Here is a 9,647-nt window from a genome sequence, read left to right on the forward strand (position 1 = left end):
TAACTTCTTTAGACACATTTCCCCCCTGAAAATTCTTTTCGTCATATAATTTCCATTTTCAAGGTCTCATCACATCACATTCAGGACATCCCAAGCACAAATGCGTTCATGCCTTAGTTGCATCCATGCAACCTCAAATGAAAATAAAATTATAGTCTTAAAGATGCACAGATAATATTCCTTCTGATAAAGAAATTTGTTTAAACATTAATTTAAAAAGAATATAAGGTTGTGCTTTAAAAATCAAAGGGAACTATGTGATTAATCTGGCCTGTTGGCAGTCATCTGAAACCTCTGATGCTTTTTTAAAAATATCTTAGACACCAGCTGAGCTTCACATAGTGTAGCAGCTGTACAGACACTGAGGATTAAATATGTGTGTGTTTAGGTTTAACAAGGTGCATAAAAGCAGAAGAATTAGTTAATGGTTAGTTAATTACAGGACAGTGCCCTGGAGTTTCAGCAACATATGCATTTTTTGGCCAGATATATTTTTTTTAAAGCACATACTGAACCTCCCACAGTCCCAAATAATTTGTGACCATTTTTTCTCTATTTCCACAGTCCATCTTCTGTAGTAAGCAAAAGATTATTGTCTAGCTGTAAGTCAAAGGAAATCTCCTAATATGGTTGTAGTTAAAAAAGTATTTGCTCCTCCTAGGATCAGAATATTGTAACATTCATTTGGATGGAATACAGAATTCAACCAACAGTTGAGAGAAACATCCGATTTTCACTTTTCTTTATATAGTTTTATTAAGAAGCCACTGAAAATTATCTCAATGGAGGGCATACCAGAGAACCTGGCTACTACTACATTATTTCAGCTTTATTTTGATTTAAAATCCATTGAAAACAGTGACTGAATCAGGACTGCAAGCATGAGAATATTTAATGTAGCAGTTAAAATGCCTACCATTTCACATTTCAGTGCTGTATCTTGAGCATTATTTATCTCATCTAACTCATGTTTAAGTCAATTGAAGTTCTACTGACTGCACCAGGAGCTGATACAGGCATCATTTAGTTTAACACCAACTATGATAACAGCACTGGGAAAAATGACCTAAATACTAATACTATTTCTCTGAGATGATGCTTTCCTTATGCCCTTTGGAAATTTGGAATGAAAATTGCTAGTATAATTTTACAGTTTGAAGGGAGTTCTGCTTTGTGTGTGTTTCCCCCCTCACCCCATCTACTTGATCAGAGATGCAAACTTTTTGAATTTATTGAATTTAAATTCCATTTGTTTTATTCCATTTGTTTTATTTATTAGTATAATCAGGACATGAGCTTGGCATCAGATGGTTTCAACATCTATAAAGTTTTGTCCAACCAAAAAGTACCTCAATTTGCTTGTATAAGAAAAAGCCAAAATTCACAAAGGAAGACATAATTCTGTATTAGAATGAGAAAACTTCTGTGGCAGAGTGCAAAACAGAAAGGAAAGGCAATATAATCTCATAGTGAGATGCAGTACGGGTACTCAGAAAACCCAGGTTCTACTCCTAGCTTTCTTAGCTAGGTACCTCCCTTTGCATCAGTTTACTTCTATGGAATATGACAATAATATTTCCCTCCTTTGGTTTTTCATTTAAAGTTACACAGAGGCACACATTTTGTTAGACTGACAATTCAATTCATTGACAGTCAATTATTGGTAGGTTGAAAAATGAATGCTGCTTTGTGTCAGCTTTGACAAAGGCACTGAACTCCTGGCCTCTTGCAAATTATAGCAGGTTGAGAATCTGGACCTTCTAAAAGCTACTTGAAAGCAGAAGAACAAATTCTGATAATAGCTATCAAAGCATCAACTGGTCGCAGCCTGTTTTATTGAAGAAAAAAATCAGTAGCAGTTAGTCTTTGACTTACACCAAGAGAGAATGATGACTAGAAATTCTGAGTAATGCCTTGACGGTATCACTGTAAGCTTCGCTGAGTTCCTGTGAATCCAGGATATAGATTGATGAGTCTTCAGCTGATGGACTGGGCACAAGTACATATCCTTTTTTTCTGATTAACATGTAATATGACAAAATTCTCAACTCTCCTGTTTAAACCGGAGCAGACCAGTAACCGGCAACTTCATAGCATGCCAAGGTGCTATAGACCAATAAGCTTTCAGGGACAGCAGTACAATTCCCTTGGAAAGGGAGTATCATTAGTAAAGTGGTAGTTGGGATTTTGAGAGGAAATCTCAGTCTACTCAGGGTGCCTGATCCCAAACTCCCTATGGGCAAGGTGGACAGAAAGTAATCTCTCTCTCCTGTTCTGAGGGTTAGTGGGACTTGTGTGCTGGACTCTCATTCACCACAGGCAGCAGGGCAGGTTGGGAGTTGGAGGTAGACATGGCTGGAAAACAAACATTCTGTTTCATGAAAAATTGTGAGGTTTCATGGTTTGGCTTTATTCCACAAGAAAATGAGACTTGCAATCTTTTGTGTGAAAAACAGAGAGAGAGGTCCATCTACCATCTGCCATCCAATAGGCCAGTGGTAAGATCATTTCCATAAATAGCAGGGAACCAGACCTAGTCTCTCACCTCCAAGGCTAGAGAGGGCCTCTAAAGTAACCAAAGGTCTTGAGAGAAGTCTCATAGAATAAGGGGCAAATCATCCATCAACATGCTTGATTTTCACAGCTGAGTATTTTGATTTTTTAAAAAAGCCCTTAGGCCTTAAAAGAACAGCGTAGGGGGCTCCATGAATTGAAACTAACTGGACTTGAGGAAGGGGTGTGCAGTCCTCTTTGGGGAGGGCGCACACACATTTCTGAAGATACAGAGAGAAAATCCCCTGCAGGAAATGGTCTGTTTTGAAAAGGCACAACAGAGAAATAATGAGTACTATGGGGCACATAAAAATAAAACCCCAGTAGACTGAAAATGGTTAAACAGTTCTGGGAAGATATAAATTGCAAAATTAGATCTGATCCATTGGTTTGGCCAGATCTGCCAAACTGCGATGGAAGCTTGTCAAGAGACTTCAAAGAGAGAAGTTCACTACCCTGTGCATTTTTACACTCTGTTCCTTCCTTCTCCCTTCTCCCCACTCACATACCCGCACCAGTTGAGAACTAACACATTAAAGTTGCTGTTTGCAGACTGTAGCTGATTACTGCTTATTTAGGATTAGACAAAAAGTAATGTGAGTGCAAAAAATGAATGCAAGTATGAAATATGAAGCATACATTAAAATAAAATTGTCTCTGTCACTGAGTTTATGGCCTTCACTAAACCACAGATATAGGAGCCTGTGGTTAAACCTGCTGAATCATAGATCTCTACAAAGGTGATTGTGATGTAAAATGCAAACTTTAACAGTGTTTTAAGTACCGTGAAGAAACCTCTAGATAATTGGTTACAATATCAGAGCACCTTTTTCCACTTTGGAGAGGAGCTTGCAGCTTGCTCATGCAACTGGTGAAACTGTTTATTACAATTAATGTGTTTTTTTTAGTGCATCCTGGATTTTGGTTAGTGAATCAGCTACACACTGAGCCTGATTTCTATCTAACATGCTTGCTATTCATAAGAAGTTGCTGAATACTTTGGATAAATAACTTTTAGGCTCTGGGTTGTTTGTGAAATGTTCACTTTAGTGATTCAATATTTATTATTCATATTTTATAATTGATCATGTAACACACAGTATTGTTTCTGTTCCCTGACTGTATAACTAAACCTTTTTGAATGGAGAAAAAAGAATAAAAAATAACTTGCATATGGAACAATTATTTTAAAATTTATGAACATTTCAGATTGGGACCCAGACATTCATGAATAACTGGTGGCTGTTTAACCACACATAGAAAAAAAAAAGGATTTTAGAAATGGGAATATAAAGATGCAGTTTTACATTTTTCCTGAAATAACCCACTTCATCAGGTGCTGTGAAAAGACATGTACAAAGCAGTCTGTCAAATAGTTTGAGACTGCTCTATGCCCTTTGACAGCATTTGATGAAGTGCATTTGAACTCATGAAAGCTTATGCATCTCTGATTTAGTTAGTCTATAAGGTGCAGCTCTACCCTGCATTCTGCCTGGCTTCAGACTAAAACAGCTAGTTACCTCTTTCTGTATTATAGTATAACATATATACATATATCAGGTTTTGTACCATCAAATCCTATCCATTATAGGTCACCTCTTTAGATTTTTCTCTTCTTTAGCCCAATAATTCTCTACTTAAAGTGCAAGTAAGTGTTATTGTGAGGGAGAAATAAAGCTTTCCTAACTAAAATATAGAAAAAAATGAATAGTTTTTTCCAATATCACTTTTAGCACAGATACAATTTTCAAATTAAAATGCTATGTGACAAAATTTCCTGCCAAATAAGATCCCTAAACCTTTTGAATTCCATTATATATTAATTACTCCATCTCTTTCATCAGTAAAGAAGCAAAATATCAGGTTCAAACTTCCTGCTGCCTTTCTCTTCTTAGCAAAGACAAATCCCAAGGCCAGAGTCACTTCTTCAGTTAGTGAGAGGAAAAATGATGAATTCTAACGCTTATATCCAGTGCAATGAATCTGCCAGCAAATTTCACTAGCTTCCTGACAATTTGCCTGTTAAAGCCCAAGTAGACTGATTAAAAGCCATCCAATTTGCCTTCAAAATGAAGAGCTGTCCTGAGAGCTCTCTTCCAAACCTTCTAATTACTGATCTCCCAAATTCTAAACAAGGACATAAGCTGCCTCTAACTTCTTTCTCCAAGAAAGAGAATAAACAGAAACTCTTTATTGGATCCAAAAGTCTAACATATCATAACCCTCCATGGCTGTTCTTTATGGGCAACTATACACATACTCTGGGGTGCAGTGGGGGGTGGGAGTTTTAATTACAACAGCACTTGCAAGCCACTCTAATTCAAATGCCCACAGTGTCTCGCGTATTCAGCATCCTGCACTTCAAAATGGTTGTGGGGGCCCTTTTAACTTAAAGCTTGTTCACTGAGCTTCAGTTAAAGGACCTGTGCTGCTGTTTTGAAATCGGGGATTGCTGAATGTACGTCATGGCGAGGCTGCTGGCGTGTTCTAATTAGAACTTGTTGGGGCAGGCATCTCGCACATGTACAGGCATCCTATGATGTCATTTTGGGGAGTAATGCACTTAACAGCATCTCAAACGAGAAAAGTAGGAGGTTGGGCTATGAAAGCCTGGCTTCAAAAGTACCATATGTACTCAATTCTAATATGAGGATTTTTCTTCCTATTTAACATGGGGGACAAAGAATTAGAATTGTGTGTGAGGGCATGGGGGGTGGGGGCTGTGGTTGCTGTGGCTTGGACTCCAACCCTTACCTGGGATCTGCGCTGTAGCTGCTGCCTGCCCCCCACCCCTGCACTCTGCTGTCTCCACCCTGCAGTCTCTTCCCCTTATTTCCCTCCCACCACAGCCTCTTTTCCCCCACCTGTTCCTCTCCCTCTCCCTCCCCGCTTACCCTTGCTCTGTGTCAACTGGCTACATTCATACTCAGTCTGGGGCAGTGAGCAGAGCTCCATCCCACCCCTGTAATATCAATGTGCAGCCCACAGGACTACTACAGGGGCTGGGCTCAGGTTGTGCTCTTTGCCTCAGGCTAGAATGGATATGGAGCCTGCTAGCATGGAGCAGAGGCTGGCGTGGGGGGAAGCAGAGGTTGCGGGAGTGGAACAGAGGCTGAAGGGGAGGATGGAGCAGAGATCTGGGGGGGAAAGGGGGATCTGCTGCTGCAGGCAGAAAGAGGGGGATCTGGGGACAGGCAGGGGGCAGAGGTAGTGGGGGGGGGGCATGTACAAATAGGGAATAAGCTGTTTAGCCTCCCCACACTACCTGCCTTTCTACTGCCAGTCCCCCTGCCATGGAAGGAATTAAGGATGATCCTCTAATAATTATATTCTGTACATGGGAAATTATAACAAATTTATAAATTTTCTATGTATAGAATCTAATTATTGAGGTAACATCTTAAATTCAGGATTATCTTGGATTCGAGTAAATCCAGTATCATTCCTGATCTGCTAAAATTGATGGAATTTTTGTTTTTAATGCGATCAGGGATGGGGGGCTTGGCTGGCAGCTGCCTGGACCCAGGCTTGCCTGGCTGAATTACCATGGTCCATGGGCACTTGTGCATGCACAACTCCTGATCTGAGGCTAGGCAGCACATGGGCCCCTGGTACCAAGCATCTTATTGAGAATTATTGCAAACTCTCACAAACAGTGTTTTTATCATGGTACTGGGGGTGGACAGTACAGTGGGCTCCATGGGCAGCTGTCCAGATGGGATACAGTGGGGAGTGTGTGGCTCTCCCAGGGCCTCATTGGCTGTGCCAGCACCATGGGTATCTGAAGCCTGGGGCACTTGGCATCACTGCCAGGGGCAGGGGCTGGAGTAGCCATAGTGTGGGAAGCCAAAGCCTGTGGCGAAAGAGCCATACATGTTGGCCCTGGCTTCTGTATGCTGCTTCTGGCCAGAAAAGTGACTGGCCAGGGCGCAGGGAATGGGGCTACTTTTTAAAGATGGCTGCCAGATACTGGCAGGTGCAGCTGGAGCCTCAAGCTCCCCCTGGTGGTAGCAGGGGTGCATTGCAGGGCCCCAGGAAGCAGGAGCAAATCTGCTCCCATGTCCCTGCGTGTGTAGACTCTTGCTCCGGAGCATTTACTCATGAGTAGTTTACTTGCAAGTAAAGAAGTCCCAGATGGAATGAATGTGTAGACTCACCCAGTTAGTTGTAAATGGTTATCCTTATATTGTTTCACAATCTTAAAGAGTTACTTAAAGGTAACAGAGCTGCAAACAGAGCAGGAAAGGAAAAAAAAAAAAGAAGCAGACTCTTTAAAAAAGAACCCCTCGAAATCCCTCCTGGCTTTGACATAAAAACCTTCTAGGCCTGAAATATCATTCAGCAAAATGAGGGGTATAGGCTACAGAAGGGCATTGTACACACTCAGATTTGTAGTAACTGGTGATAAGATTGTATTGAAAGGTCATGTCTATACATTCATTAATGTGCCATCATTATTGCAGGTTAAGTTTAGTACTTGGTTAACTAAGTGCTAAATCAGTTCTCAGTAACTCTTGCTATTGTGCAGTATCACTGGCACATGGGTTTTTCATGGACACTAGGGGCTGAATGGGACCTTGCAAGATCATCAATGCTTACTGTGCAGTAGCCTAATACTACCGCACAGTAGCATATTAGCATAGTTTTTGCCCAACATGCCACTGTGCAGTGCTATTAAGCTACTGTGCAGTTAGTGTCTGTAGATGTAGATGAAGATGTAGATGTAGATGTGCCCACTGAATTCTACTTGGCAGTTTGGGTAGTTACCAGAGTTAGGTGATAAGGTTCCCACCCCCGCCCTTAAATGTTTGAATCTCTGCATTTAATCATACCAGGGTATATGTGTTTCATCATTTTCTTATTTAGATAACTAGTCTTCTGGATGGCAGCCAGTTCTATTATATTTGTATCAATAACAACCATCAGATGTTTTAGGATCTTTGTCATTTAATTTTTATCATTTCCTTGTCATAATAACAGTAAGCTGGTCTGGACATTACAATTCTTAGATGGCTGAAGTAAAGGCATCACTTAGTTTTTGACCTTGCATCTATAGTCACGTTCAAATGCAGTGTCAACCTACTCAGAATATTGTACCTAGGATGCCTTCATGAGCCATTCAACATAAATTTAACAACAAGTCATTTAGCTGGAGAGAAGCCCATTCTGTATACATCACAGTAGGAATGGAGGAGGTGAACCTGGCAAAGTATCATCCTATTTCTAAAAACTAGATGAGTGTTCATTTGTTGTTTTAATTAAGCAAATACTTCAGAATTCTTTTTCCCCCTCCTTAAAATGAAAAGAATAAAAACAAGAGGAATTTATTCTGTTTTTAAAAGGACAGTATACAGCTTCAGTGGTTTTCCTCTCATTAAATAACACTTAGGAACAAAGATTTTGGAGCCTAAAGGTCAGTTGCCTGACCTCTAGAGCAGAATCCAAAACCATGTTTGAGGTGCCCAGCTTCCCTATACAGTCCCATAGGAAGAGTTAAATATCTCAGAGTGGATGCAAACAATGGTTTTTTCTGAGTGGGGAGATACCTAGAGCTAGTCAATAGGAAACGTGAAGGACAGGTGTTTTCTTCCCTATGGCTTGAGCACCTTACTTAGGGCTGCAGGGGGTCTGCAGCTCTGAATTTTATCCTAAAAGTAGGTACTCACAATCTTTCTTTTAAAGAATGACTAGAGGTCAATTTTTCTTAGAAAGCACAGCCACTGTTTTTATGATAGCCTAGTGGTTAGGGCATTCACATTTTTACATTAAACACTTCTTTGGTAACATACAGAAAGTCTATGAAGCAAAGTGGAATCCAGAATTCCTCCTTCTAGTGAGTGCTGTAACAATGTCATGCACCTTTATGTGCTCTTTCTTTCTGGCCTAATTTTCGATTCAAGAGCAGTGGACAGTGCCCAATATAGAAAATGCCAACAGTTTGGTATTTAGGGCACTTGCCTAGGATGTGGGTTTGAAATCCTGCAGTCTGAGGAGTTTACTGATTCCAGGTCTCTTCCTTCCTGGGTGACAGCTCAGGATTCTGGGTGATTATATAAAAGATGGGTGCAAGTACCTCAACCTCATCCTCGGTGTAACAGCCTGTATTTTGTGAAGTGCTTGGACTTGTCAGTGTCGTCAGGCATGTTCAGAAAACCTCTACCAGATCAAGCATCTCAGGTTTGAAAAATCAGGGACAGCATCCTAAACTGAATGCTGGAGTACTGTTTGAGGCACAAAAGCTGCAAGCCACAGCCTGCTCTGATCTTGCCTTTGAGGCATGTATCTTTCTGCTGCCCATGATGTGAACTTAGTCCCATGGCACAAGAAATGCTATTAATACTACAGAAATGGGGACCTATTCAGATATATTAGAGCGATGACAAACTTTATGGGAGTAGTAATTTACTGGCAACATCTAAGTGTACTTGCCAACATTCACTGTACTCGATTTATGATCTCACAGTTTATTTTAATCTGTGTGACTAAATTGGGAACAGCTTGTGCACACATTCACTAGTGCTGGGAACCTGGTCTACATAAGTTGGGGTGGGGAGAGAGGGAGGCAGGACTGGGGAGGCCAGCAGTTGTGTGAGGAAAGGTTTCAGGGTCCTTGGGAGGTTTTGGTGGGAGCATGGAGGGGCTGGTGTATCTGTCAAAATTAGGGTTGGCAGTTCTGTGGGGAGGGTTGTCCATCTGGGGGTGGAGGAGTCAGGGGGATAAAAAGAGCCTGGTTAGGGTAAGGGGAGTGTGGGGGAGGAGGGGGGAAGAGGCTGGGAGACCACAGTCCCAGCCTTGGGGCTGTGCTCTGAATTTGTGCAGATGTTCGTTCAGTAGATTGGGTCAGCCATTCCTGATTGAACTTAATGTACCTCCTCAAGTGCACTAAGTTAGATCAGGCTGGCCATTTTTTGCCTGATTTAACCTCCCTGAATGTCTGTACAAAGCAGCACTTAGATTAACCTAACCCTAGTTAGGCTGATCCAAGTGTAACATCTGCACATAATCTAAGATTTCATAGATTTCATAGACATTAGGGCTGGAAGGGACCTCGGAAGATCATTGAGTCCAGCCCCCTGCCCAAAGGGCAGGAAGTC

This window comes from Crocodylus porosus, unplaced genomic scaffold, assembly GCF_001723895.1.
Source record: "Crocodylus porosus isolate Cpor-Errol unplaced genomic scaffold, CroPor_comp1, whole genome shotgun sequence".
In the NCBI taxonomy this organism is placed as follows: Eukaryota; Metazoa; Chordata; order Crocodylia; family Crocodylidae; genus Crocodylus; species Crocodylus porosus.